This window comes from Eleutherodactylus coqui, chromosome 11, assembly GCF_035609145.1.
Source record: "Eleutherodactylus coqui strain aEleCoq1 chromosome 11, aEleCoq1.hap1, whole genome shotgun sequence".
NCBI classification, from domain to species: Eukaryota; Metazoa; Chordata; class Amphibia; order Anura; family Eleutherodactylidae; genus Eleutherodactylus; species Eleutherodactylus coqui.
This window is the reverse complement of record NC_089847.1, coordinates 57321359-57349245: the sequence shown is the minus strand read 5'-3', so window position 1 is coordinate 57349245 and position 27887 is coordinate 57321359. Positions and strand designations below refer to the sequence as shown.

Below are 27887 nucleotides of genomic sequence, written 5' to 3'. Positions count from 1 at the left end.
GCGTGCAGAGCACAATGGATTAGCAGTCCATTGTCAACAAAAGTACCTTTACCGAACCCACATTTGGAAAACAGTCGTGATGATTCTTAGGCTTCATTTTCTTTCCACATGCAACAGCGCCGTACATCAGACATTGGCTCAGCAGGTCTTGTTTTACATCCAACGTGATGACCCATGCTAATGGCATAAATACTAAACATTCAGTCCTCTCTGCTTCTCATTTATGTTGGCATTTCCCTAGCATTCCCTAAATCTGTCAATTCTGCCTTCTATCTAACTTTTAAAGTAAAACAGGCCACAATTCATGCAAGGCAAATGCATGGATTACATACCTATGGACAAATTATCCATGTCTTTTCCAAAAAGGAACGTCCCAAGCCGATTTCATTTAGAATTGTCACGATGAAAAATGACAGAGAACTGCATGCTGCTGCCAAGTATGTGATGGGACTCGACTTCCTTGCTGTTCTTTAGTGGTAGCCACCTGAAACTACATGCTGCATAGGATCTGTTCACACTTAATTTGCCATCTCTGTGACAAATAGCAAAACTTAGAACCACTCCTCAAAATCATCCTACATTTAAAAATTCTTCTCCTGGATCATCCTTGCCATCTTTCTGGTTTTCCACAGTTTTGCTCATGGGTGCTGTGGCTTAGTTGGTTAAAGCGCCTGGTAAGTGAACAGGAGATCCTGAGTTCAACTCTCAGCAGTGCCTTGTTCTCTTATTCTGCTCAATAATCAGCTTTTTTTTCCAAAAGGGAGATGTTCACTAGCCAATGACATTAAAGATGCTCGTCCCACATCCCTAGAATACTCCACCCGAGTGGCAAAGAGTCAGCTCTGGTTTAGTTTTAACAAGTAGATGGTTGCAACGTTTTGCAAAATGTAGGATGGCATAAGGCACGATAAATTAGAGGTGCCGATTCACTATTGCCTGACTGATACGCTACATAATGCCTGTAAATATGTTTAGAGACTTCAATAGCATCCTTCTTGAACGGTGATGGTAAATTTTCTTCCTCGGGGCATTGCTTGCGCTGAGCATAGAGAATTTTCCAAAAAGAAATCATACGACGAGGATGGGATTTGAACCCATGCGTGCAGAGCACAATGGATTAGCAGTCCATCGCCTTAACCACTCGGCCACCCCGTCAACAAAAGTACTTTTACCGAACCCACATTTGGAAAACAGTCGTGATGATTCTTAGGCTTCATTTTCTTTCCACATGCAACAGCGCCGTACATCAGACATTGGCTCAGCGGGTCTTGTTTTACATCCAACGTGATGACCCATGCTAATGGCATAAATACTAAACATTCAGTCCTCTCTGCTTCTCATTTATGTTGGCATTTCCCTAGCATTCCCTAAATCTGTCAATTCTGCCTTCTATCTAACTTTTAAAGTAAAACAGGCCACAATTCATGCAAGGCAAATGCATGGATTACATACCTATGGAGAAATTATCCATGTCTTTTCCAAAAAGGATCGTCCCAAGCCAATTTCATTTAGAATTGTCACGATGCAAAATGACAGAGAACTGCATGCTGCTGCCAAGTATGTGATGGGACTCGACTTCCTTGCTGTTCTATAGTGGTAGCCACCTGAAACTACATGCTGCATAGGATCTGTTCACACTTAATTTGCCATCTCTGTGACAAATAGCAAAACTTAGAACCACTCCTCAAAATCATCCTACATTTAAAAATTCTTCTCCTGGATCATCCTTGCCATCTTTCTGGTATTCCACAGTTTTGCTCATGGGTGCTGTGGCTTAGTTGGTTAAAGCGCCTGTCTAATAAACAGGAGATCCTGAGTTCAACTCTCAGCAGTGCCTTGTTCTCTTATTCTGCTCAATAATCAGCTCTTTTTTCCAAAAGGGAGATGTTCACTAGCCAATGACATTAAAGATGCTCGTCCCACATCCCTAGAATACTCCACCCGAGTGGCAAAGAGTCAGCTCTGGTTTAGTTTTAACAAGTAGATGGTTGCAACGTTTTGCAAAATGTAGGATGGCATAAGGCACGATAAATTAGAGGTGCCGATTCACTATTGCCTGACTGATACGCTACATAATGCCTGTAAATATGTTTAGAGACTTCAATAGCATCCTTCTTGAACGGTGATGGTAAATTTTCTTCCTCGGGGCATTGCTTGCGCTGAGCATAGAGAATTTTCCAAAAAGGAATCATACGACGAGGATGGGATTCGAACCCATGCGTGCAGAGCACAATGGATTAGCAGTCCATCGCCTTAACCACTCGGCCACCCCGTCAACAAAAGTACTTTTACCGAACCCACATTTGGAAAACAGTCGTGATGATTCTTAGGCTTCATTTTCTTTCCACATGCAACAGCGCCGTACATCAGACATTGGCTCAGCAGGTCTTGTTTTACATCCAACGTGATGACCCATGCTAATGGCATAAATACTAAACATTCAGTCCTCTCTGCTTCTCATTTATGTTGGCATTTCCCTAGCATTCCCTAAATCTGTCAATTCTGCCTTCTATCTAACTTTTAAAGTAAAACAGGCCACAATTCATGCAAGGCAAATGCATGGATTACATACCTATGGAGAAATTATCCATGTCTTTTCCAAAAAGGATCGTCCCAAGCCAATTTCATTTAGAATTGTCACGATGCAAAATGACAGAGAACTGCATGCTGCTGCCAAGTATGTGATGGGACTCGACTTCCTTGCTGTTCTATAGTGGTAGCCACCTGAAACTACATGCTGCATAGGATCTGTTCACACTTAATTTGCCATCTCTGTGACAAATAGCAAAACTTAGAACCACTCCTCAAAATCATCCTACATTTAAAAATTCTTCTCCTGGATCATCCTTGCCATCTTTCTGGTATTCCACAGTTTTGCTCATGGGTGCTGTGGCTTAGTTGGTTAAAGCGCCTGTCTAGTAAACAGGAGATCCTGAGTTCAACTCTCAGCAGTGCCTTGTTCTCTTATTCTGCTCAATAATCAGCACTTTTTTCCAAAAGGGAGATGTTCACTAGCCAATGACATTAAAGATGCTCGTCCCACATCCCTAGAATACTCCACCCGAGTGGCAAAGAGTCAGCTCTGGTTTAGTTTTAACAAGTAGATGGTTGCAACGTTTTGCAAAATGTAGGATGGCATAAGGCACGATAAATTAGAGGTGCCGATTCACTATTGCCTGACTGATACGCTACATAATGCCTGTAAATATGTTTAGAGACTTCAATAGCATCCTTCTTGAACGGTGATGGTAAATTTTCTTCCTCGGGGCATTGCTTGCGCTGAGCATAGAGAATTTTCCAAAAAGGAATCATACGACGAGGATGGGATTCGAACCCATGCGTGCAGAGCACAATGGATTAGCAGTCCATCGCCTTAACCACTCGGCCACCCCGTCAACAAAAGTACCTTTACCGAACCCACATTTGGAAAACAGTCGTGATGATTCTTAGGCTTCATTTTCTTTCCACATGCAACAGCGCCGTACATCAGACATTGGCTCAGCAGGTCTTGTTTTACATCCAACGTGATGACCCATGCTAATGGCATAAATACTAAACATTCAGTCCTCTCTGCTTCTCATTTATGTTGGCATTTCCCTAGCATTCCCTAAATCTGTCAATTCTGCCTTCTATCTAACTTTTAAAGTGAAACAGGCCACAATTCATGCAAGGCAAATGCATGGCTTACATACCTATGGACAAATTATCCATGTCTTTTCCAAAAAGGATCGTCCCAAGCCGATTTCATTTAGAATTGTCACGATGCAAAATGACAGAGAACTGCATGCTGCTGCCAAGTATGTGATGGGACTCGACTTCCTTGCTGTTCTATAGTGGTAGCCACCTGAAACTACATGCTGCATAGGATCTGTTCACACTTAATTTGCCATCTCTGTGACAAATAGCAAAACTTAGAACCACTCCTCAAAATCATCCTACATTTAAAAATTCTTCTCCTGGATCATCCTTGCCATCTTTCTGGTTTTCCACAGTTTTGCTCATGGGTGCTGTGGCTTAGTTGGTTAAAGCGCCTGTCTAGTAAACAGGAGATCTTGAGTTCAACTCTCAGCAGTGCCTTGTTCTCTTATTCTGCTCAATAATCAGCTCTTTTTTCCAAAAGGGAGATGTTCACTAGCCAATGACATTAAAGATGCTCGTCCCACATCCCTAGAATACTCCACCCGAGTGGCAAAGAGTCAGCTCTGGTTTAGTTTTAACAAGTAGATGGTTGCAACGTTTTGCAAAATGTAGGATGGCATAAGGCACGATAAATTAGAGGTGCCGATTCACTATTGCCTGACTGATACGCTACATAATGCCTGTAAATATGTTTAGAGACTTCAATAGCATCCTTCTTGAACGGTGATGGTAAATTTTCTTCCTCGGGGCATTGCTTGCGCTGAGCATAGAGAATTTTCCAAAAAGGAATCATACGACGAGGATGGGATTCGAACCCATGCGTGCAGAGCACAATGGATTAGCAGTCCATCGCCTTAACCACTCGGCCACCCCGTCAACAAAAGTACCTTTACGAACCCACATTTGGAAAACAGTCGTGATGATTCTTAGGCTTCATTTTCTTTCCACATGCAACAGCGCCGTACATCAGACATTGGCTCAGCAGGTCTTGTTTTACATCCAACGTGATGACCCATGCTAATGGCATAAATACTAAACATTCAGTCCTCTCTGCTTCTCATTTATGTTGGCATTTCCCTAGCATTCCCTAAATCTGTCAATTCTGCCTTCTATCTAACTTTTAAAGTAAAACAGGCCACAATTCATGCAAGGCAAATGCATGGATTACATACCTATGGACAAATTATCCATGTCTTTTCCAAAAAGGATCGTCCCAAGCCGATTTCATTTAGAATCGTCACGATGCAAAATGACAGAGAACTGCATGCTGCTGCCAAGTATGTGATGGGACTCGACTTCCTTGCTGTTCTATAGTGGTAGCCACCTGAAACTACATGCTGCATAGGATCTGTTCACACTTAATTTGCCATCTCTGTGACAAATAGCAAAACTTAGAACCACTCCTCAAAATCATCCTACATTTAAAAATTCTTCTCCTGGATCATCCTTGCCATCTTTCTGGTTTTCCACAGTTTTGCTCATGGGTGCTGTGGCTTGGTTGGTTAAAGCGCCTGTCTAGTAAAAAGGAGATCCTGAGTTCAACTCTCAGCAGTGCCTTGTTCTCTTATCGTGCTCAATAATCAGCTCTTTTTTCCAAAAGGGAGATGTTCACTAGCCAATGACATTAAAGATGCTCGTCCCACATCCCTAGAATACTCCACCCGAGTGGCAAAGAGTCAGCTCTGGTTTAGTTTTAACAAGTAGATGGTTGCAACGTTTTGCAAAATGTAGAATGGCATAAGGCACGATAAATTAGAGGTGCCAATTCACTATTGCCTGACTGATACGCTACATAATGCCTGTAAATATGTTTAGAGACTTCAATAGCATCCTTCTTGAACGGTGATGGTAAATTTTCTTCCTCGGGGCATTGCTTGCGCTGAGCATAGAGAATTTTCCAAAAAGGAATCATACAACGAGGATGGGATTCAAACCCATGCGTGCAGAGCACAATGGATTAGCAGTCCATCGCCTTAACCACTCGGCCACCCCATCAACAAAAGTACCTTTACCGAACCCACATTTGGAAAACAGTCGTGATGATTCTTAGGCTTCATTTTCTTTCCACATGCAACAGCGCTGTACATCAGACATTGGCTCAGCAGGTCTTGTTTTACATCCAACGTGAAGACCCATGCTAATGGCAAAATACTAAACATTCAGTCCTCTCTGCTTCTCATTTATGTTGGCATTTCCCTAGCATTCCGTAAATCTGTCAATTCTGCCTTCTATCTAACTTTTAAAGTAAAACAGGCCACAATTCATGCAAGGCAAATGCATGGATTACATACCTATGGACAAATTATCCATGTCTTTTCCAAAAAGGAACGTCCCAAGCCGATTTCATTTAGAATTGTCACGATGAAAAATGACAGAGAACTGCATGCTGCTGCCAAGTATGTGATGGGACTCGACTTCCTTGCTGTTCTATAGTGGTAGCCACCTGAAACTACATGCTGCATAGGATCTGTTCACACTTAATTTGCCATCTCTGTGACAAATAGCAAAACTTAGAACCACTCCTCAAAATCATCCTACATTTAAAAATTCTTCTCCTGGATCATCCTTGCCATCTTTCTGGTTTTCCACAGTTTTGCTCATGGGTGCTGTGGCTTAGTTGGTTAAAGCGCCTGTCTAGTAAACAGGAGATCCTGAGTTCAACTCTCAACCTTGTTCTCTTATTCTGCTCAATAATCAGCTTTTTTTTCCAAAAGGGAGATGTTCACTAGCCAATGACATTAAAGATGCTCGTCCCACATCCCTAGAATACTCCACCCGAGTGGCAAAGAGTCAGCTCTGGTTTAGTTTTAACAAGTAGATGGTTGCAACGTTTTGCAAAATGTAGGATGGCATAAGGCACGATAAATTAGAGGTGCCGATTCACTATTGCCTGACTGATACGCTACATAATGCCTGTAAATATGTTTAGAGACTTCAATAGCATCCTTCTTGAACGGTGATGGTAAATTTTCTTCCTCGGGGCATTGCTTGCGCTGAGCATAGAGAATTTTCCAAAAAGGAATCATACGACGAGGATGGGATTCGAACCCATGCGTGCAGAGCACAATGGATTAGCAGTCCAATGTCAACAAAAGTACCTTTACCGAACCCACATTTGGAAAACAGTCGTGATGATTCTTAGGCTTCATTTTCTTTCCACATGCAACAGCGCCGTACATCAGACATTGGCTCAGCAGGTCTTGTTTTACATCCAACGTGATGACCCATGCTAATGGCATAAATACTAAACATTCAGTCCTCTCTGCTTCTCATTTATGTTGGCATTTCCCTAGCATTCCCTAAATCTGTCAATTCTGCCTTCTATCTAACTTTTAAAGTAAAACAGGCCACAATTCATGCAAGGCAAATGCATGGATTACATACCTATGGACAAATTATCCATGTCTTTTCCAAAAAGGATCGTCCCAAGCCGATTTCATTTAGAATCGTCACGATGCAAAATGACAGAGAACTGCATGCTGCTGCCAAGTATGTGATGGGACTCGACTTCCTTGCTGTTCTATAGTGGTAGCCACCTGAAACTACATGCTGCATAGGATCTGTTCACACTTAATTTGCCATCTCTGTGACAAATAGCAAAACTTAGAACCACTCCTCAAAATCATCCTACATTTAAAAATTCTTCTCCTGGATCATCCTTGCCATCTTTCTGGTTTTCCACAGTTTTGCTCATGGGTGCTGTGGCTTGGTTGGTTAAAGCGCCTGTCTAGTAAAAAGGAGATCCTGAGTTCAACTCTCAGCAGTGCCTTGTTCTCTTATCGTGCTCAATAATCAGCTTTTTTTTCCAAAAGGGAGATGTTCACTAGCCAATGACATTAAAGATGCTCGTCCCACATCCCTAGAATACTCCACCCGAGTGGCAAAGAGTCAGCTCTGGTTTAGTTTTAACAAGTAGATGGTTGCAACGTTTTGCAAAATGTAGAATGGCATAAGGCACGATAAATTAGAGGTGCCAATTCACTATTGCCTGACTGATACGCTACATAATGCCTGTAAATATGTTTAGAGACTTCAATAGCATCCTTCTTGAACGGTGATGGTAAATTTTCTTCCTCGGGGCATTGCTTGCGCTGAGCATAGAGAATTTTCCAAAAAGGAATCATACGACGAGGATGGGATTCGAACCCATGCGTGCAGAGCACAATGGATTAGCAGTCCATTGTCAACAAAAGTACCTTTACCGAACCCACATTTGGAAAACAGTCGTGATGATTCTTAGGCTTCATTTTCTTTCCACATGCAACAGCGCCGTACATCAGACATTGGCTCAGCAGGTCTTGTTTTACATCCAACGTGATGACCCATGCTAATGGCATAAATACTAAACATTCAGTCCTCTCTGCTTCTCATTTATGTTGGCATTTCCCTAGCATTCCCTAAATCTGTCAATTCTGCCTTCTATCTAACTTTTAAAGTAAAACAGGCCACAATTCATGCAAGGCAAATGCATGGATTACATACCTATGGACAAGTTATCCATGTCTTTTCCAAAAAGGATCGTCCCAAGCCGATTTCATTTAGAATTGTCACGATGAAAAATGACAGAGAACTGCATGCTGCTGCCAAGTATGTGATGGGACTCGACTTCCTTGCTGTTCTATAGTGGTAGCCACCTGAAACTACATGCTGCATAGGATCTGTTCACACTTAATTTGCCATCTCTGTGACAAATAGCAAAACTTAGAACCACTCCTCAAAATCATCCTACATTTAAAAATTCTTCTCCTGGATCATCCTTGCCATCTTTCTGGTTTTCCACAGTTTTGCTCATGGGCGCTGTGGCTTAGTTGGTTAAAGCGCCTGGTAAGTGAACAGGAGATCCTGAGTTCAACTCTCAGCAGTGCCTTGTTCTCTTATTCTGCTCAATAATCAGCTTTTTTTTCCAAAAGGGAGATGTTCACTAGCCAATGACATTAAAGATGCTCGTCCCACATCCCTAGAATACTCCACCCGAGTGGCAAAGAGTCAGCTCTGGTTTAGTTTTAACAAGTAGATGGTTGCAACGTTTTGCAAAATGTAGGATGGCATAAGGCACGATAAATTAGAGGTGCCGATTCACTATTGCCTGACTGATACGCTACATAATGCCTGTAAATATGTTTAGAGACTTCAATAGCATCCTTCTTGAACGGTGATGGTAAATTTTCTTCCTCGGGGCATTGCTTGCGCTGAGCATAGAGAATTTTCCAAAAAGAAATCATACGACGAGGATGGGATTTGAACCCATGCGTGCAGAGCACAATGGATTAGCAGTCCATCGCCTTAACCACTCGGCCACCCCGTCAACAAAAGTACTTTTACCGAACCCACATTTGGAAAACAGTCGTGATGATTCTTAGGCTTCATTTTCTTTCCACATGCAACAGCGCCGTACATCAGACATTGGCTCAGCAGGTCTTGTTTTACATCCAACGTGATGACCCATGCTAATGGCATAAATACTAAACATTCAGTCCTCTCTGCTTCTCATTTATGTTGGCATTTCCCTAGCATTCCCTAAATCTGTCAATTCTGCCTTCTATCTAACTTTTAAAGTAAAACAGGCCACAATTCATGCAAGGCAAATGCATGGATTACATACCTATGGAGAAATTATCCATGTCTTTTCCAAAAAGGATCGTCCCAAGCCAATTTCATTTAGAATTGTCACGATGCAAAATGACAGAGAACTGCATGCTGCTGCCAAGTATGTGATGGGACTCGACTTCCTTGCTGTTCTATAGTGGTAGCCACCTGAAACTACATGCTGCATAGGATCTGTTCACACTTAATTTGCCATCTCTGTGACAAATAGCAAAACTTAGAACCACTCCTCAAAATCATCCTACATTTAAAAATTCTTCTCCTGGATCATCCTTGCCATCTTTCTGGTTTTCCACAGTTTTGCTCATGGGTGCTGTGGCTTGGTTGGTTAAAGCGCCTGTCTAGTAAAAAGGAGATCCTGAGTTCAACTCTCAGCAGTGCCTTGTTCTCTTATCGTGCTCAATAATCAGCTCTTTTTTCCAAAAGGGAGATGTTCACTAGCCAATGACATTAAAGATGCTCGTCCCACATCCCTAGAATACTCCACCCGAGTGGCAAAGAGTCAGCTCTGGTTTAGTTTTAACAAGTAGATGGTTGCAACGTTTTGCAAAATGTAGAATGGCATAAGGCACGATAAATTAGAGGTGCCAATTCACTATTGCCTGACTGATACGCTACATAATGCCTGTAAATATGTTTAGAGACTTCAATAGCATCCTTCTTGAACGGTGATGGTAAATTTTCTTCCTCGGGGCATTGCTTGCGCTGAGCATAGAGAATTTTCCAAAAAGGAATCATACAACGAGGATGGGATTCAAACCCATGCGTGCAGAGCACAATGGATTAGCAGTCCATCGCCTTAACCACTCGGCCACCCCTTCAACAAAAGTACCTTTACCGAACCCACATTTGGAAAACAGTCGTGATGATTCTTAGGCTTCATTTTCTTTCCACATGCAACAGCGCTGTACATCAGACATTGGCTCAGCAGGTCTTGTTTTACATCCAACGTGAAGACCCATGCTAATGGCAAAATACTAAACATTCAGTCCTCTCTGCTTCTCATTTATGTTGGCATTTCCCTAGCATTCCGTAAATCTGTCAATTCTGCCTTCTATCTAACTTTTAAAGTAAAACAGGCCACAATTCATGCAAGGCAAATGCATGGATTACATACCTATGGACAAATTATCCATGTCTTTTCCAAAAAGGAACGTCCCAAGCCGATTTCATTTAGAATTGTCACGATGAAAAATGACAGAGAACTGCATGCTGCTGCCAAGTATGTGATGGGACTCGACTTCCTTGCTGTTCTATAGTGGTAGCCACCTGAAACTACATGCTGCATAGGATCTGTTCACACTTAATTTGCCATCTCTGTGACAAATAGCAAAACTTAGAACCACTCCTCAAAATCATCCTACATTTAAAAATTCTTCTCCTGGATCATCCTTGCCATCTTTCTGGTTTTCCACAGTTTTGCTCATGGGTGCTGTGGCTTAGTTGGTTAAAGCGCCTGTCTAGTAAACAGGAGATCCTGAGTTCAACTCTCAACCTTGTTCTCTTATTCTGCTCAATAATCAGCTTTTTTTTCCAAAAGGGAGATGTTCACTAGCCAATGACATTAAAGATGCTCGTCCCACATCCCTAGAATACTCCACCCGAGTGGCAAAGAGTCAGCTCTGGTTTAGTTTTAACAAGTAGATGGTTGCAACGTTTTGCAAAATGTAGGATGGCATAAGGCACGATAAATTAGAGGTGCCGATTCACTATTGCCTGACTGATACGCTACATAATGCCTGTAAATATGTTTAGAGACTTCAATAGCATCCTTCTTGAACGGTGATGGTAAATTTTCTTCCTCGGGGCATTGCTTGCGCTGAGCATAGAGAATTTTCCAAAAAGGAATCATACGACGAGGATGGGATTCGAACCCATGCGTGCAGAGCACAATGGATTAGCAGTCCATTGTCAACAAAAGTACCTTTACCGAACCCACATTTGGAAAACAGTCGTGATGATTCTTAGGCTTCATTTTCTTTCCACATGCAACAGCGCCGTACATCAGACATTGGCTCAGCAGGTCTTGTTTTACATCCAACGTGATGACCCATGCTAATGGCATAAATACTAAACATTCAGTCCTCTCTGCTTCTCATTTATGTTGGCATTTCCCTAGCATTCCCTAAATCTGTCAATTCTGCCTTCTATCTAACTTTTAAAGTAAAACAGGCCACAATTCATGCAAGGCAAATGCATGGATTACATACCTATGGACAAATTATCCATGTCTTTTCCAAAAAGGATCGTCCCAAGCCGATTTCATTTAGAATCGTCACGATGCAAAATGACAGAGAACTGCATGCTGCTGCCAAGTATGTGATGGGACTCGACTTCCTTGCTGTTCTATAGTGGTAGCCACCTGAAACTACATGCTGCATAGGATCTGTTCACACTTAATTTGCCATCTCTGTGACAAATAGCAAAACTTAGAACCACTCCTCAAAATCATCCTACATTTAAAAATTCTTCTCCTGGATCATCCTTGCCATCTTTCTGGTTTTCCACAGTTTTGCTCATGGGTGCTGTGGCTTGGTTGGTTAAAGCGCCTGTCTAGTAAAAAGGAGATCCTGAGTTCAACTCTCAGCAGTGCCTTGTTCTCTTATCGTGCTCAATAATCAGCTTTTTTTTCCAAAAGGGAGATGTTCACTAGCCAATGACATTAAAGATGCTCGTCCCACATCCCTAGAATACTCCACCCGAGTGGCAAAGAGTCAGCTCTGGTTTAGTTTTAACAAGTAGATGGTTGCAACGTTTTGCAAAATGTAGAATGGCATAAGGCACGATAAATTAGAGGTGCCAATTCACTATTGCCTGACTGATACGCTACATAATGCCTGTAAATATGTTTAGAGACTTCAATAGCATCCTTCTTGAACGGTGATGGTAAATTTTCTTCCTCGGGGCATTGCTTGCGCTGAGCATAGAGAATTTTCCAAAAAGGAATCATACGACGAGGATGGGATTCGAACCCATGCGTGCAGAGCACAATGGATTAGCAGTCCATTGTCAACAAAAGTACCTTTACCGAACCCACATTTGGAAAACAGTCGTGATGATTCTTAGGCTTCATTTTCTTTCCACATGCAACAGCGCCGTACATCAGACATTGGCTCAGCAGGTCTTGTTTTACATCCAACGTGATGACCCATGCTAATGGCATAAATACTAAACATTCAGTCCTCTCTGCTTCTCATTTATGTTGGCATTTCCCTAGCATTCCCTAAATCTGTCAATTCTGCCTTCTATCTAACTTTTAAAGTAAAACAGGCCACAATTCATGCAAGGCAAATGCATGGATTACATACCTATGGACAAATTATCCATGTCTTTTCCAAAAAGGAACGTCCCAAGCCGATTTCATTTAGAATTGTCACGATGAAAAATGACAGAGAACTGCATGCTGCTGCCAAGTATGTGATGGGACTCGACTTCCTTGCTGTTCTATAGTGGTAGCCACCTGAAACTACATGCTGCATAGGATCTGTTCACACTTAATTTGCCATCTCTGTGACAAATAGCAAAACTTAGAACCACTCCTCAAAATCATCCTACATTTAAAAATTCTTCTCCTGGATCATCCTTGCCATCTTTCTGGTTTTCCACAGTTTTGCTCATGGGCGCTGTGGCTTAGTTGGTTAAAGCGCCTGGTAAGTGAACAGGAGATCCTGAGTTCAACTCTCAGCAGTGCCTTGTTCTCTTATTCTGCTCAATAATCAGCTCTTTTTTCCAAAAGGGAGATGTTCACTAGCCAATGACATTAAAGATGCTCGTCCCACATCCCTAGAATACTCCACCCGAGTGGCAAAGAGTCAGCTCTGGTTTAGTTTTAACAAGTAGATGGTTGCAACGTTTTGCAAAATGTAGGATGGCATAAGGCACGATAAATTAGAGGTGCCGATTCACTATTGCCTGACTGATACGCTACATAATGCCTGTAAATATGTTTAGAGACTTCAATAGCATCCTTCTTGAACGGTGATGGTAAATTTTCTTCCTCGGGGCATTGCTTGCGCTGAGCATAGAGAATTTTCCAAAAAGAAATCATACGACGAGGATGGGATTTGAACCCATGCGTGCAGAGCACAATGGATTAGCAGTCCATCGCCTTAACCACTCGGCCACCCCGTCAACAAAAGTACTTTTACCGAACCCACATTTGGAAAACAGTCGTGATGATTCTTAGGCTTCATTTTCTTTCCACATGCAACAGCGCCGTACATCAGACATTGGCTCAGCAGGTCTTGTTTTACATCCAACGTGATGACCCATGCTAATGGCATAAATACTAAACATTCAGTCCTCTCTGCTTCTCATTTATGTTGGCATTTCCCTAGCATTCCCTAAATCTGTCAATTCTGCCTTCTATCTAACTTTTAAAGTAAAACAGGCCACAATTCATGCAAGGCAAATGCATGGATTACATACCTACGGAGAAATTATCCATGTCTTTTCCAAAAAGGATCGTCCCAAGCCAATTTCATTTAGAATTGTCACGATGCAAAATGACAGAGAACTGCATGCTGCTGCCAAGTATGTGATGGGACTCGACTTCCTTGCTGTTCTATAGTGGTAGCCACCTGAAACTACATGCTGCATAGGATCTGTTCACACTTAATTTGCCATCTCTGTGACAAATAGCAAAACTTAGAACCACTCCTCAAAATCATCCTACATTTAAAAATTCTTCTCCTGGATCATCCTTGCCATCTTTCTGGTTTTCCACAGTTTTGCTCATGGGTGCTGTGGCTTGGTTGGTTAAAGCGCCTGTCTAGTAAAAAGGAGATCCTGAGTTCAACTCTCAGCAGTGCCTTGTTCTCTTATCGTGCTCAATAATCAGCTTTTTTTTCCAAAAGGGAGATGTTCACTAGCCAATGACATTAAAGATGCTCGTCCCACATCCCTAGAATACTCCACCCGAGTGGCAAAGAGTCAGCTCTGGTTTAGTTTTAACAAGTAGATGGTTGCAACGTTTTGCAAAATGTAGAATGGCATAAGGCACGATAAATTAGAGGTGCCAATTCACTATTGCCTGACTGATACGCTACATAATGCCTGTAAATATGTTTAGAGACTTCAATAGCATCCTTCTTGAACGGTGATGGTAAATTTTCTTCCTCGGGGCATTGCTTGCGCTGAGCATAGAGAATTTTCCAAAAAGGAATCATACGACGAGGATGGGATTCGAACCCATGCGTGCAGAGCACAATGGATTAGCAGTCCATTGTCAACAAAAGTACCTTTACCGAACCCACATTTGGAAAACAGTCGTGATGATTCTTAGGCTTCATTTTCTTTCCACATGCAACAGCGCCGTACATCAGACATTGGCTCAGCAGGTCTTGTTTTACATCCAACGTGATGACCCATGCTAATGGCATAAATACTAAACATTCAGTCCTCTCTGCTTCTCATTTATGTTGGCATTTCCCTAGCATTCCCTAAATCTGTCAATTCTGCCTTCTATCTAACTTTTAAAGTAAAACAGGCCACAATTCATGCAAGGCAAATGCATGGATTACATACCTATGGACAAATTATCCATGTCTTTTCCAAAAAGGAACGTCCCAAGCCGATTTCATTTAGAATTGTCACGATGAAAAATGACAGAGAACTGCATGCTGCTGCCAAGTATGTGATGGGACTCGACTTCCTTGCTGTTCTATAGTGGTAGCCACCTGAAACTACATGCTGCATAGGATCTGTTCACACTTAATTTGCCATCTCTGTGACAAATAGCAAAACTTAGAACCACTCCTCAAAATCATCCTACATTTAAAAATTCTTCTCCTGGATCATCCTTGCCATCTTTCTGGTTTTCCACAGTTTTGCTCATGGGCGCTGTGGCTTAGTTGGTTAAAGCGCCTGGTAAGTGAACAGGAGATCCTGAGTTCAACTCTCAGCAGTGCCTTGTTCTCTTATTCTGCTCAATAATCAGCTTTTTTTTCCAAAAGGGAGATGTTCACTAGCCAATGACATTAAAGATGCTCGTCCCACATCCCTAGAATACTCCACCCGAGTGGCAAAGAGTCAGCTCTGGTTTAGTTTTAACAAGTAGATGGTTGCAACGTTTTGCAAAATGTAGGATGGCATAAGGCACGATAAATTAGAGGTGCCGATTCACTATTGCCTGACTGATACGCTACATAATGCCTGTAAATATGTTTAGAGACTTCAATAGCATCCTTCTTGAACGGTGATGGTAAATTTTCTTCCTCGGGGCATTGCTTGCGCTGAGCATAGAGAATTTTCCAAAAAGAAATCATACGACGAGGATGGGATTTGAACCCATGCGTGCAGAGCACAATGGATTAGCAGTCCATCGCCTTAACCACTCGGCCACCCCGTCAACAAAAGTACTTTTACCGAACCCACATTTGGAAAACAGTCGTGATGATTCTTAGGCTTCATTTTCTTTCCACATGCAACAGCGCCGTACATCAGACATTGGCTCAGCAGGTCTTGTTTTACATCCAACGTGATGACCCATGCTAATGGCATAAATACTAAACATTCAGTCCTCTCTGCTTCTCATTTATGTTGGCATTTCCCTAGCATTCCCTAAATCTGTCAATTCTGCCTTCTATCTAACTTTTAAAGTAAAACAGGCCACAATTCATGCAAGGCAAATGCATGGATTACATACCTACGGAGAAATTATCCATGTCTTTTCCAAAAAGGATCGTCCCAAGCCAATTTCATTTAGAATTGTCACGATGCAAAATGACAGAGAACTGCATGCTGCTGCCAAGTATGTGATGGGACTCGACTTCCTTGCTGTTCTATAGTGGTAGCCACCTGAAACTACATGCTGCATAGGATCTGTTCACACTTAATTTGCCATCTCTGTGACAAATAGCAAAACTTAGAACCACTCCTCAAAATCATCCTACATTTAAAAATTCTTCTCCTGGATCATCCTTGCCATCTTTCTGGTATTCCACAGTTTTGCTCATGGGTGCTGTGGCTTAGTTGGTTAAAGCACCTGTCTAGTAAACAGGAGATCCTGAGTTCAACTCTCAGCAGTGCCTTGTTCTCTTATTCTGCTCAATAATCAGCACTTTTTTCCAAAAGGGAGATGTTCACTAGCCAATGACATTAAAGATGCTCGTCCCACATCCCTAGAATACTCCACCCGAGTGGCAAAGAGTCAGCTCTGGTTTAGTTTTAACAAGTAGATGGTTGCAACGTTTTGCAAAATGTAGGATGGCATAAGGCACGATAAATTAGAGGTGCCGATTCACTATTGCCTGACTGATACGCTACATAATGCCTGTAAATATGTTTAGAGACTTCAATAGCATCCTTCTTGAACGGTGATGGTAAATTTTCTTCCTCGGGGCATTGCTTGCGCTGAGCATAGAGAATTTTCCAAAAAGGAATCATACGACGAGGATGGGATTCAAACCCATGCGTGCAGAGCACAATGGATTAGCAGTCCATCGCCTTAACCACTCGGCCACCCCGTCAACAAAAGTACCTTTACCGAACCCACATTTGGAAAACAGTCGTGATGATTCTTAGGCTTCATTTTCTTTCCACATGCAACAGCGCCGTACATCAGACATTGGCTCAGCAGGTCTTGTTTTACATCCAACGTGATGACCCATGCTAATGGCATAAATACTAAACATTCAGTCCTCTCTGCTTCTCATTTATGTTGGCATTTCCCTAGCATTCCCTAAATCTGTCAATTCTGCCTTCTATCTAACTTTTAAAGTAAAACAGGCCACAATTCATGCAAGGCAAATGCATGGATTACATACCTATGGACAAATTATCCATGTCTTTTCCAAAAAGGATCGTCCCAAGCCGATTTCATTTAGAATTGTCACGATGCAAAATGACAGAGAACTGCATGCTGCTGCCAAGTATGTGATGGGACTCGACTTCCTTGCTGTTCTATAGTGGTAGCCACCTGAAACTACATGCTGCATAGGATCTGTTCACACTTAATTTGCCATCTCTGTGACAAATAGCAAAACTTAGAACCACTCCTCAAAATCATCCTACATTTAAAAATTCTTCTCCTGGATCATCCTTGCCATCTTTCTGGTTTTCCACAGTTTTGCTCATGGGCGCTGTGGCTTAGTTGGTTAAAGCGCCTGTCTAGTAAACAGGAGATCCTGAGTTCAACTCTCAGCAGTGCCTTGTTCTCTTATCGTGCTCAATAATCAGCTCTTTTTTCCAAAAGGGAGATGTTCACTAGCCAATGACATTAAAGATGCTCGTCCCACATCCCTAGAATACTCCACCCGAGTGGCAAAGAGTCAGCTCTGGTTTAGTTTTAACAAGTAGATGGTTGCAACGTTTTGCAAAATGTAGAATGGCATAAGGCACGATAAATTAGAGGTGCCAATTCACTATTGCCTGACTGATACGCTACATAATGCCTGTAAATATGTTTAGAGACTTCAATAGCATCCTTCTTGAACGGTGATGGTAAATTTTCTTCCTCGGGGCATTGCTTGCGCTGAGCATAGAGAATTTTCCAAAAAGGAATCATACGACGAGGATGGGATTCGAACCCATGCATGCAGAGCACAATGGATTAGCAGTCCATCGCCTTAACCACTCGGCCACCCCATCAACAAAAGTACCTTTACCGAACCCACATTTGGAAAACAGTCGTGATGATTCTTAGGCTTCATTTTCTTTCCACATGCAACAGCGCCGTACATCAGACATTGGCTCAGCAGGTCTTGTTTTACATCCAACGTGATGACCCATGCTAATGGCATAAATACTAAACATTCAGTCCTCTCTGCTTCTCATTTATGTTGGCATTTCCCTAGCATTCCCTAAATCTGTCAATTCTGCCTTCTATCTAACTTTTAAAGTAAAACAGGCCACAATGCATGCAAGGCAAATGCATGGATTACATACCTATGGACAAATTATCCATGTCTTTTCCAAAAAGGATCGTCCCAAGCCGATTTCATTTAGAATCGTCACGATGCAAAATGACAGAGAACTGCATGCTGCTGCCAAGTATGTGATGGGACTCGACTTCCTTGCTGTTCTATAGTGGTAGCCACCTGAAACTACATGCTGCATAGGATCTGTTCACACTTAATTTGCCATCTCTGTGACAAATAGCAAAACTTAGAACCACTCCTCAAAATCATCCTACATTTAAAAATTCTTCTCCTGGATCATCCTTGCCATCTTTCTGGTTTTCCACAGTTTTGCTCATGGGTGCTGTGGCTTGGTTGGTTAAAGCGCCTGTCTAGTAAACAGGAGATCCTGAGTTCAACTCTCAGCAGTGCCTTGTTCTCTTATCGTGCTCAATAATCAGCTCTTTTTTCCAAAAGGGAGATGTTCACTAGCCAATGACATTAAAGATGCTCGTCCCACATCCCTAGAATACTCCACCCGAGTGGCAAAGAGTCAGCTCTGGTTTAGTTTTAACAAGTAGATGGTTGCAACGTTTTGCAAAATGTAGAATGGCATAAGGCACGATAAATTAGAGGTGCCAATTCACTATTGCCTGACTGATACGCTACATAATGCCTGTAAATATGTTTAGAGACTTCAATAGCATCCTTCTTGAACGGTGATGGTAAATTTTCTTCCTCGGGGCATTGCTTGCGCTGAGCATAAAGAATTTTCCAAAAAGGAATCATACGACGAGGATGGGATTCGAACCCATGCATGCAGAGCACAATGGATTAGCAGTCCATCGCCTTAACCACTCGGCCACCCCGTCAACAAAAGTACCTTTACCGAACCCACATTTGGAAAACAGTCGTGATGATTCTTAGGCTTCATTTTCTTTCCACATGCAACAGCGCCGTACATCAGACATTGGCTCAGCAGGTCTTGTTTTACATCCAACGTGAAGACCCATGCTAATGGCATAAATACTAAACATTCAGTCCTCTCTGCTTCTCATTTATGTTGGCATTTCCCTAGCATTCCCTAAATCTGTCAATTCTGCCTTCTATCTAACTTTTAAAGTAAAACAGGCCACAATTCATGCAAGGCAAATGCATGGATTACATACCTATGGAGAAATTATCCATGTCTTTTCCAAAAAGGATCGTCCCAAGCCGATTTCATTTAGAATTGTCACGATGCAAAATGACAGAGAACTGCATGCTGCTGCCAAGTATGTGATGGGACTCGACTTCCTTGCTGTTCTATAGTGGTAGCCACCTGAAACTACATGCTGCATAGGATCTGTTCACACTTAATTTGCCATCTCTGTGACAAATAGCAAAACTTAGAACCACTCCTCAAAATCATCCTACATTTAAAAATTCTTCTCCTGGATCATCCTTGCCATCTTTCTGGTTTTCCACAGTTTTGCTCATGGGTGCTGTGGCTTAGTTGGTTAAAGCGCCTGTCTAGTAAACAGGAGATCCTGAGTTCAACTCTCAACCTTGTTCTCTTATTCTGCTCAATAATCAGCTTTTTTTTCCAAAAGGGAGATGTTCACTAGCCAATGACATTAAAGATGCTCGTCCCACATCCCTAGAATACTCCACCCGAGTGGCAAAGAGTCAGCTCTGGTTTAGTTTTAACAAGTAGATGGTTGCAACGTTTTGCAAAATGTAGGATGGCATAAGGCACGATAAATTAGAGGTGCCGATTCACTATTGCCTGACTGATACGCTACATAATGCCTGTAAATATGTTTAGAGACTTCAATAGCATCCTTCTTGAACGGTGATGGTAAATTTTCTTCCTCGGGGCATTGCTTGCACTGAGCATAGAGAATTTTCCAAAAAGGAATCATACGACGAGGATGGGATTCGAACCCATGCGTGCAGAGCACAATGGATTAGCAGTCCATCGCCTTAACCACTCGGCCACCCCGTCAACAAAAGTACCTTTACCGAACCCACATTTGGAAAACAGTCGTGATGATTCTTAGGCTTCATTTTCTTTCCACATGCAACAGCGCCGTACATCAGACATTGGCTCAGCAGGTCTTGTTTTACATCCAACGTGAAGACCCATGCTAATGGCATAAATACTAAACATTCAGTCCTCTCTGCTTCTCATTTATGTTGGCATTTCCCTAGCATTCCCTAAATCTGTCAATTCTGCCTTCTATCTAACTTTTAAAGTAAAACAGGCCACAATTCATGCAAGGCAAATGCATGGATTACATACCTATGGACAAATTATCCATGTCTTTTCCAAAAAGGAACGTCCCAAGCCGATTTCATTTAGAATTGTCACGATGAAAAATGACAGAGAACTGCATGCTGCTGCCAAGTATGTGATGGGACTCGACTTCCTTGCTGTTCTATAGTGGTAGCCACCTGAAACTACATGCTGCATAGGATCTGTTCACACTTAATTTGCCATCTCTGTGACAAATAGCAAAACTTAGAACCACTCCTCAAAATCATCCTACATTTAAAAATTCTTCTCCTGGATCATCCTTGCCATCTTTCTGGTTTTCCACAGTTTTGCTCATGGGTGCTGTGGCTTAGTTGGTTAAAGCGCCTGTCTAGTAAACAGGAGATCCTGAGTTCAACTCTCAACCTTGTTCTCTTATTCTGCTCAATAATCAGCTTTTTTTTCCAAAAGGGAGATGTTCACTAGCCAATGACATTAAAGATGCTCGTCCCACATCCCTAGAATACTCCACCCGAGTGGCAAAGAGTCAGCTCTGGTTTAGTTTTAACAAGTAGATGGTTGCAACGTTTTGCAAAATGTAGGATGGCATAAGACACGATAAATTAGAGGTGCCGATTCACTATTGCCTGACTGATACGCTACATAATGCCTGTAAATATGTTTAGAGACTTCAATAGCATCCTTCTTGAACGGTGATGGTAAATTTTCTTCCTCGGGGCATTGCTTGCGCTGAGCATAGAGAATTTTCCAGAAAGGAATCATACAACGAGGATGGGATTCGAACCCATGCGTGCGGAGCACAATGGATTAGCAGTCCATTGTCAACAAAAGTACCTTTACCGAACCCACATTTGGAAAACAGTCGTGATGATTCTTAGGCTTCATTTTCTTTCCACATGCAACAGCGCCGTACATCAGACATTGGCTCAGCAGGTCTTGTTTTACATCCAACGTGATGACCCATGCTAATGGCATAAATACTAAACATTCAGTCCTCTCTGCTTCTCATTTATGTTGGCATTTCCCTAGCATTCCCTAAATCTGTCAATTCTGCCTTCTATCTAACTTTTAAAGTAAAACAGGCCACAATGCATGCAAGGCAAATGCATGGATTACATACCTATGGAGAAATTATCCATGTCTTTTCCAAAAAGGATCGTCCCAAGCCGATTTCATTTAGAATTGTCACGATGCAAAATGACAGAGAACTGCATGCTGCTGCCAAGTATGTGATGGGACTCGACTTCCTTGCTGTTCTATAGTGGTAGCCACCTGAAACTACATGCTGCATAGGATCTGTTCACACTTAATTTGCCATCTCTGTGACAAATAGCAAAACTTAGAACCACTCCTCAAAATCATCCTACATTTAAAAATTCTTCTCCTGGATCATCCTTGCCATCTTTCTGGTTTTCCACAGTTTTGCTCATGGGCGCTGTGGCTTAGTTGGTTAAAGCGCCTGTCTAGTAAACAGGAGATCCTGAGTTCAACTCTCAGCAGTGCCTTGTTCTCTTATCGTGCTCAATAATCAGCTCTTTTTTCCAAAAGGGAGATGTTCACTAGCCAATGACATTAAAGATGCTCGTCCCACATCCCTAGAATACTCCACCCGAGTGGCAAAGAGTCAGCTCTGGTTTAGTTTTAACAAGTAGATGGTTGCAACGTTTTGCAAAATGTAGAATGGCATAAGGCACGATAAATTAGAGGTGCCAATTCACTATTGCCTGACTGATACGCTACATAATGCCTGTAAATATGTTTAGAGACTTCAATAGCATCCTTCTTGAACGGTGATGGTAAATTTTCTTCCTCGGGGCATTGCTTGCGCTGAGCATAGAGAATTTTCCAAAAAGGAATCATACGACGAGGATGGGATTCGAACCCATGCATGCAGAGCACAATGGATTAGCAGTCCATCGCCTTAACCACTCGGCCACCCCATCAACAAAAGTACCTTTACCGAACCCACATTTGGAAAACAGTCGTGATGATTCTTAGGCTTCATTTTCTTTCCACATGCAACAGCGCCGTACATCAGACATTGGCTCAGCAGGTCTTGTTTTACATCCAACGTGATGACCCATGCTAATGGCATAAATACTAAACATTCAGTCCTCTCTGCTTCTCATTTATGTTGGCATTTCCCTAGCATTCCCTAAATCTGTCAATTCTGCCTTCTATCTAACTTTTAAAGTAAAACAGGCCACAATGCATGCAAGGCAAATGCATGGATTACATACCTATGGACAAATTATCCATGTCTTTTCCAAAAAGGATCGTCCCAAGCCGATTTCATTTAGAATCGTCACGATGCAAAATGACAGAGAACTGCATGCTGCTGCCAAGTATGTGATGGGACTCGACTTCCTTGCTGTTCTATAGTGGTAGCCACCTGAAACTACATGCTGCATAGGATCTGTTCACACTTAATTTGCCATCTCTGTGACAAATAGCAAAACTTAGAACCACTCCTCAAAATCATCCTACATTTAAAAATTCTTCTCCTGGATCATCCTTGCCATCTTTCTGGTATTCCACAGTTTTGCTCATGGGTGCTGTGGCTTAGTTGGTTAAAGCGCCTGTCTAGTAAACAGGAGATCCTGAGTTCAACTCTCAACCTTGTTCTCTTATTCTGCTCAATAATCAGCTTTTTTTTCCAAAAGGGAGATGTTCACTAGCCAATGACATTAAAGATGCTCGTCCCACATCCCTAGAATACTCCACCCGAGTGGCAAAGAGTCAGCTCTGGTTTAGTTTTAACAAGTAGATGGTTGCAACGTTTTGCAAAATGTAGGATGGCATAAGGCACGATAAATTAGAGGTGCCGATTCACTATTGCCTGACTGATACGCTACATAATGCCTGTAAATATGTTTAGAGACTTCAATAGCATCCTTCTTGAACGGTGATGGTAAATTTTCTTCCTCGGGGCATTGCTTGCGCTGAGCATAGAGAATTTTCCAAAAAGGAATCATACGACGAGGATGGGATTCAAACCCATGCGTGCAGAGCACAATGGATTAGCAGTCCATCGCCTTAACCACTCGGCCACCCCGTCAACAAAAGTACCTTTACCGAACCCACATTTGGAAAACAGTCGTGATGATTCTTAGGCTTCATTTTCTTTCCACATGCAACAGCGCCGTACATCAGACATTGGCTCAGCAGGTCTTGTTTTACATCCAACGTGATGACCCATGCTAATGGCATAAATACTAAACATTCAGTCCTCTCTGCTTCTCATTTATGTTGGCATTTCCCTAGCATTCCCTAAATCTGTCAATTCTGCCTTCTATCTAACTTTTAAAGTAAAACAGGCCACAATTCATGCAAGGCAAATGCATGGATTACATACCTATGGACAAATTATCCATGTCTTTTCCAAAAAGGATCGTCCCAAGCCGATTTCATTTAGAATTGTCACGATGCAAAATGACAGAGAACTGCATGCTGCTGCCAAGTATGTGATGGGACTCGACTTCCTTGCTGTTCTATAGTGGTAGCCACCTGAAACTACATGCTGCATAGGATCTGTTCACACTTAATTTGCCATCTCTGTGACAAATAGCAAAACTTAGAACCACTCCTCAAAATCATCCTACATTTAAAAATTCTTCTCCTGGATCATCCTTGCCATCTTTCTGGTTTTCCACAGTTTTGCTCATGGGAGCTGTGGCTTAGTTGGTTAAAGCGCCTGTCTAGTAAACGGGAGATCCTGAGTTCAACTCTCAGCAGTGCCTTGTTCTCTTATTCTGCTCAATAATCAGCTCTTTTTTCCAAAAGGGAGATGTTCACTAGCCAATGACATTAAAGATGCTCGTCCCACATCCCTAGAATACTCCACCCGAGTGGCAAAGAGTCAGCTCTGGTTTAGTTTTAACAAGTAGATGGTTGCAACGTTTTGCAAAATGTAGGATGGCATAAGGCACGATAAATTAGAGGTGCCGATTCACTATTGCCTGACTGATACGCTACATAATGCCTGTAAATATGTTTAGAGACTGCAATAGCATCCTTCTTGAACGGTGATGGTAAATTTTCTTCCTCGGGGCATTGCTTGCTCTGAGCATAGAGAATTTTCCAAAAAGGAATCATACGACGAGGATGGGATTCGAACCCATGCGTGCAGAGCACAATGGATTAGCAGTCCATCGTCTTAACCACTCGGCCACCCCATCAACAAAAGTACCTTTACCGAACCCACATTTGGAAAACAGTCGTGATGATTCTTAGGCTTCATTTTCTTTCCACATGCAACAGCGCCGTACATCAGACATTGGCTCAGCAGGTCTTGTTTTACATCCAACGTGATGACCCATGCTAATGGCATAAATACTAAACATTCAGTCCTCTCTGCTTCTCATTTATGTTGGCATTTCCCTAGCATTCCCTAAATCTGTCAATTCTGCCTTCTATCTAACTTTTAAAGTAAAACAGGCCACAATGCATGCAAGGCAAATGCATGGATTACATACCTATGGAGAAATTATCCATGTCTTTTCCAAAAAGGATCGTCCCAAGCCGATTTCATTTAGAATTGTCACGATGCAAAATGACAGAGAACTGCATGCTGCTGCCAAGTATGTGATGGGACTCGACTTCCTTGCTGTTCTATAGTGGTAGCCACCTGAAACTACATGCTGCATAGGATCTGTTCACACTTAATTTGCCATCTCTGTGACAAATAGCAAAACTTAGAACCACTCCTCAAAATCATCCTACATTTAAAAATTCTTCTCCTGGATCATCCTTGCCATCTTTCTGGTTTTCCACAGTTTTGCTCATGGGCGCTGTGGCTTAGTTGGTTAAAGCGCCTGTCTAGTAAACAGGAGATCCTGAGTTCAACTCTCAGCAGTGCCTTGTTCTCTTATCGTGCTCAATAATCAGCTCTTTTTTCCAAAAGGGAGATGTTCACTAGCCAATGACATTAAAGATGCTCGTCCCACATCCCTAGAATACTCCACCCGAGTGGCAAAGAGTCAGCTCTGGTTTAGTTTTAACAAGTAGATGGTTGCAACGTTTTGCAAAATGTAGAATGGCATAAGGCACGATAAATTAGAGGTGCCAATTCACTATTGCCTGACTGATACGCTACATAATGCCTGTAAATATGTTTAGAGACTTCAATAGCATCCTTCTTGAACGGTGATGGTAAATTTTCTTCCTCGGGGCATTGCTTGCGCTGAGCATAGAGAATTTTCCAAAAAGGAATCATACGACGAGGATGGGATTCGAACCCATGCATGCAGAGCACAATGGATTAGCAGTCCATCGCCTTAACCACTCGGCCACCCCATCAACAAAAGTACCTTTACCGAACCCACATTTGGAAAACAGTCGTGATGATTCTTAGGCTTCATTTTCTTTCCACATGCAACAGCGCCGTACATCAGACATTGGCTCAGCAGGTCTTGTTTTACATCCAACGTGATGACCCATGCTAATGGCATAAATACTAAACATTCAGTCCTCTCTGCTTCTCATTTATGTTGGCATTTCCCTAGCATTCCCTAAATCTGTCAATTCTGCCTTCTATCTAACTTTTAAAGTAAAACAGGCCACAATGCATGCAAGGCAAATGCATGGATTACATACCTATGGACAAATTATCCATGTCTTTTCCAAAAAGGATCGTCCCAAGCCGATTTCATTTAGAATCGTCACGATGCAAAATGACAGAGAACTGCATGCTGCTGCCAAGTATGTGATGGGACTCGACTTCCTTGCTGTTCTATAGTGGTAGCCACCTGAAACTACATGCTGCATAGGATCTGTTCACACTTAATTTGCCATCTCTGTGACAAATAGCAAAACTTAGAACCACTCCTCAAAATCATCCTACATTTAAAAATTCTTCTCCTGGATCATCCTTGCCATCTTTCTGGTATTCCACAGTTTTGCTCATGGGTGCTGTGGCTTAGTTGGTTAAAGCGCCTGTCTAGTAAACAGGAGATCCTGAGTTCAACTCTCAACCTTGTTCTCTTATTCTGCTCAATAATCAGCTTTTTTTTCCAAAAGGGAGATGTTCACTAGCCAATGACATTAAAGATGCTCGTCCCACATCCCTAGAATACTCCACCCGAGTGGCAAAGAGTCAGCTCTGGTTTAGTTTTAACAAGTAGATGGTTGCAACGTTTTGCAAAATGTAGGATGGCATAAGGCACGATAAATTAGAGGTGCCGATTCACTATTGCCTGACTGATACGCTACATAATGCCTGTAAATATGTTTAGAGACTTCAATAGCATCCTTCTTGAACGGTGATGGTAAATTTTCTTCCTCGGGGCATTGCTTGCGCTGAGCATAGAGAATTTTCCAAAAAGGAATCATACGACGAGGATGGGATTCAAACCCATGCGTGCAGAGCACAATGGATTAGCAGTCCATCGCCTTAACCACTCGGCCACCCCGTCAACAAAAGTACCTTTACCGAACCCACATTTGGAAAACAGTCGTGATGATTCTTAGGCTTCATTTTCTTTCCACATGCAACAGCGCCGTACATCAGACATTGGCTCAGCAGGTCTTGTTTTACATCCAACGTGATGACCCATGCTAATGGCATAAATACTAAACATTCAGTCCTCTCTGCTTCTCATTTATGTTGGCATTTCCCTAGCATTCCCTAAATCTGTCAATTCTGCCTTCTATCTAACTTTTAAAGTAAAACAGGCCACAATTCATGCAAGGCAAATGCATGGATTACATACCTATGGACAAATTATCCATGTCTTTTCCAAAAAGGATCGTCCCAAGCCGATTTCATTTAGAATTGTCACGATGCAAAATGACAGAGAACTGCATGCTGCTGCCAAGTATGTGATGGGACTCGACTTCCTTGCTGTTCTATAGTGGTAGCCACCTGAAACTACATGCTGCATAGGATCTGTTCACACTTAATTTGCCATCTCTGTGACAAATAGCAAAACTTAGAACCACTCCTCAAAATCATCCTACATTTAAAAATTCTTCTCCTGGATCATCCTTGCCATCTTTCTGGTTTTCCACAGTTTTGCTCATGGGAGCTGTGGCTTAGTTGGTTAAAGCGCCTGTCTAGTAAACGGGAGATCCTGAGTTCAACTCTCAGCAGTGCCTTGTTCTCTTATTCTGCTCAATAATCAGCTCTTTTTTCCAAAAGGGAGATGTTCACTAGCCAATGACATTAAAGATGCTCGTCCCACATCCCTAGAATACTCCACCCGAGTGGCAAAGAGTCAGCTCTGGTTTAGTTTTAACAAGTAGATGGTTGCAACGTTTTGCAAAATGTAGGATGGCATAAGGCACGATAAATTAGAGGTGCCGATTCACTATTGCCTGACTGATACGCTACATAATGCCTGTAAATATGTTTAGAGACTGCAATAGCATCCTTCTTGAACGGTGATGGTAAATTTTCTTCCTCGGGGCATTGCTTGCTCTGAGCATAGAGAATTTTCCAAAAAGGAATCATACGACGAGGATGGGATTCGAACCCATGCGTGCAGAGCACAATGGATTAGCAGTCCATCGTCTTAACCACTCGGCCACCCCATCAACAAAAGTACCTTTAC

At 42.2% G+C, this 27887-nt stretch overlaps 11 non-coding genes across 11 annotated transcripts; 3 read left to right on the top strand and 8 right to left on the bottom strand.

Moving 5' to 3' along the window:
* Positions 1 to 1073: 1073 nt before the first annotated feature.
* TRNAS-GCU (transfer RNA serine (anticodon GCU)) lies at positions 1074 to 1155 on the bottom strand. Its single transcript has one exon. It is a non-coding gene; the product is annotated as a tRNA-Ser (tRNA).
* Positions 1156 to 2193: 1038 nt separating this feature from the next.
* Positions 2194 to 2275, bottom strand: TRNAS-GCU (transfer RNA serine (anticodon GCU)). The gene has a single exon. It is a non-coding gene; the product is annotated as a tRNA-Ser (tRNA).
* Positions 2276 to 3313: 1038 nt separating this feature from the next.
* On the bottom strand, positions 3314 to 3395 carry TRNAS-GCU (transfer RNA serine (anticodon GCU)). Its single transcript has one exon. It is a non-coding gene; the product is annotated as a tRNA-Ser (tRNA).
* Positions 3396 to 4433: 1038 nt separating this feature from the next.
* On the bottom strand, positions 4434 to 4515 carry TRNAS-GCU (transfer RNA serine (anticodon GCU)). The gene has a single exon. It is a non-coding gene; the product is annotated as a tRNA-Ser (tRNA).
* Positions 4516 to 8862: 4347 nt separating this feature from the next.
* On the bottom strand, positions 8863 to 8944 carry TRNAS-GCU (transfer RNA serine (anticodon GCU)). Its single transcript has one exon. It is a non-coding gene; the product is annotated as a tRNA-Ser (tRNA).
* A 4348-nt stretch (positions 8945 to 13292) lies between these two features.
* TRNAS-GCU (transfer RNA serine (anticodon GCU)) lies at positions 13293 to 13374 on the bottom strand. The gene has a single exon. It is a non-coding gene; the product is annotated as a tRNA-Ser (tRNA).
* Positions 13375 to 15510: 2136 nt separating this feature from the next.
* Positions 15511 to 15592, bottom strand: TRNAS-GCU (transfer RNA serine (anticodon GCU)). Its single transcript has one exon. It is a non-coding gene; the product is annotated as a tRNA-Ser (tRNA).
* Positions 15593 to 17320: 1728 nt separating this feature from the next.
* TRNAT-AGU (transfer RNA threonine (anticodon AGU)) lies at positions 17321 to 17394 on the top strand. The gene has a single exon. It is a non-coding gene; the product is annotated as a tRNA-Thr (tRNA).
* Positions 17395 to 19985: 2591 nt separating this feature from the next.
* On the bottom strand, positions 19986 to 20067 carry TRNAS-GCU (transfer RNA serine (anticodon GCU)). The gene has a single exon. It is a non-coding gene; the product is annotated as a tRNA-Ser (tRNA).
* Positions 20068 to 21768: 1701 nt separating this feature from the next.
* On the top strand, positions 21769 to 21842 carry TRNAT-AGU (transfer RNA threonine (anticodon AGU)). Its single transcript has one exon. It is a non-coding gene; the product is annotated as a tRNA-Thr (tRNA).
* A 3281-nt stretch (positions 21843 to 25123) lies between these two features.
* Positions 25124 to 25197, top strand: TRNAT-AGU (transfer RNA threonine (anticodon AGU)). Its single transcript has one exon. It is a non-coding gene; the product is annotated as a tRNA-Thr (tRNA).
* Positions 25198 to 27887: the final 2690 nt, after the last annotated feature.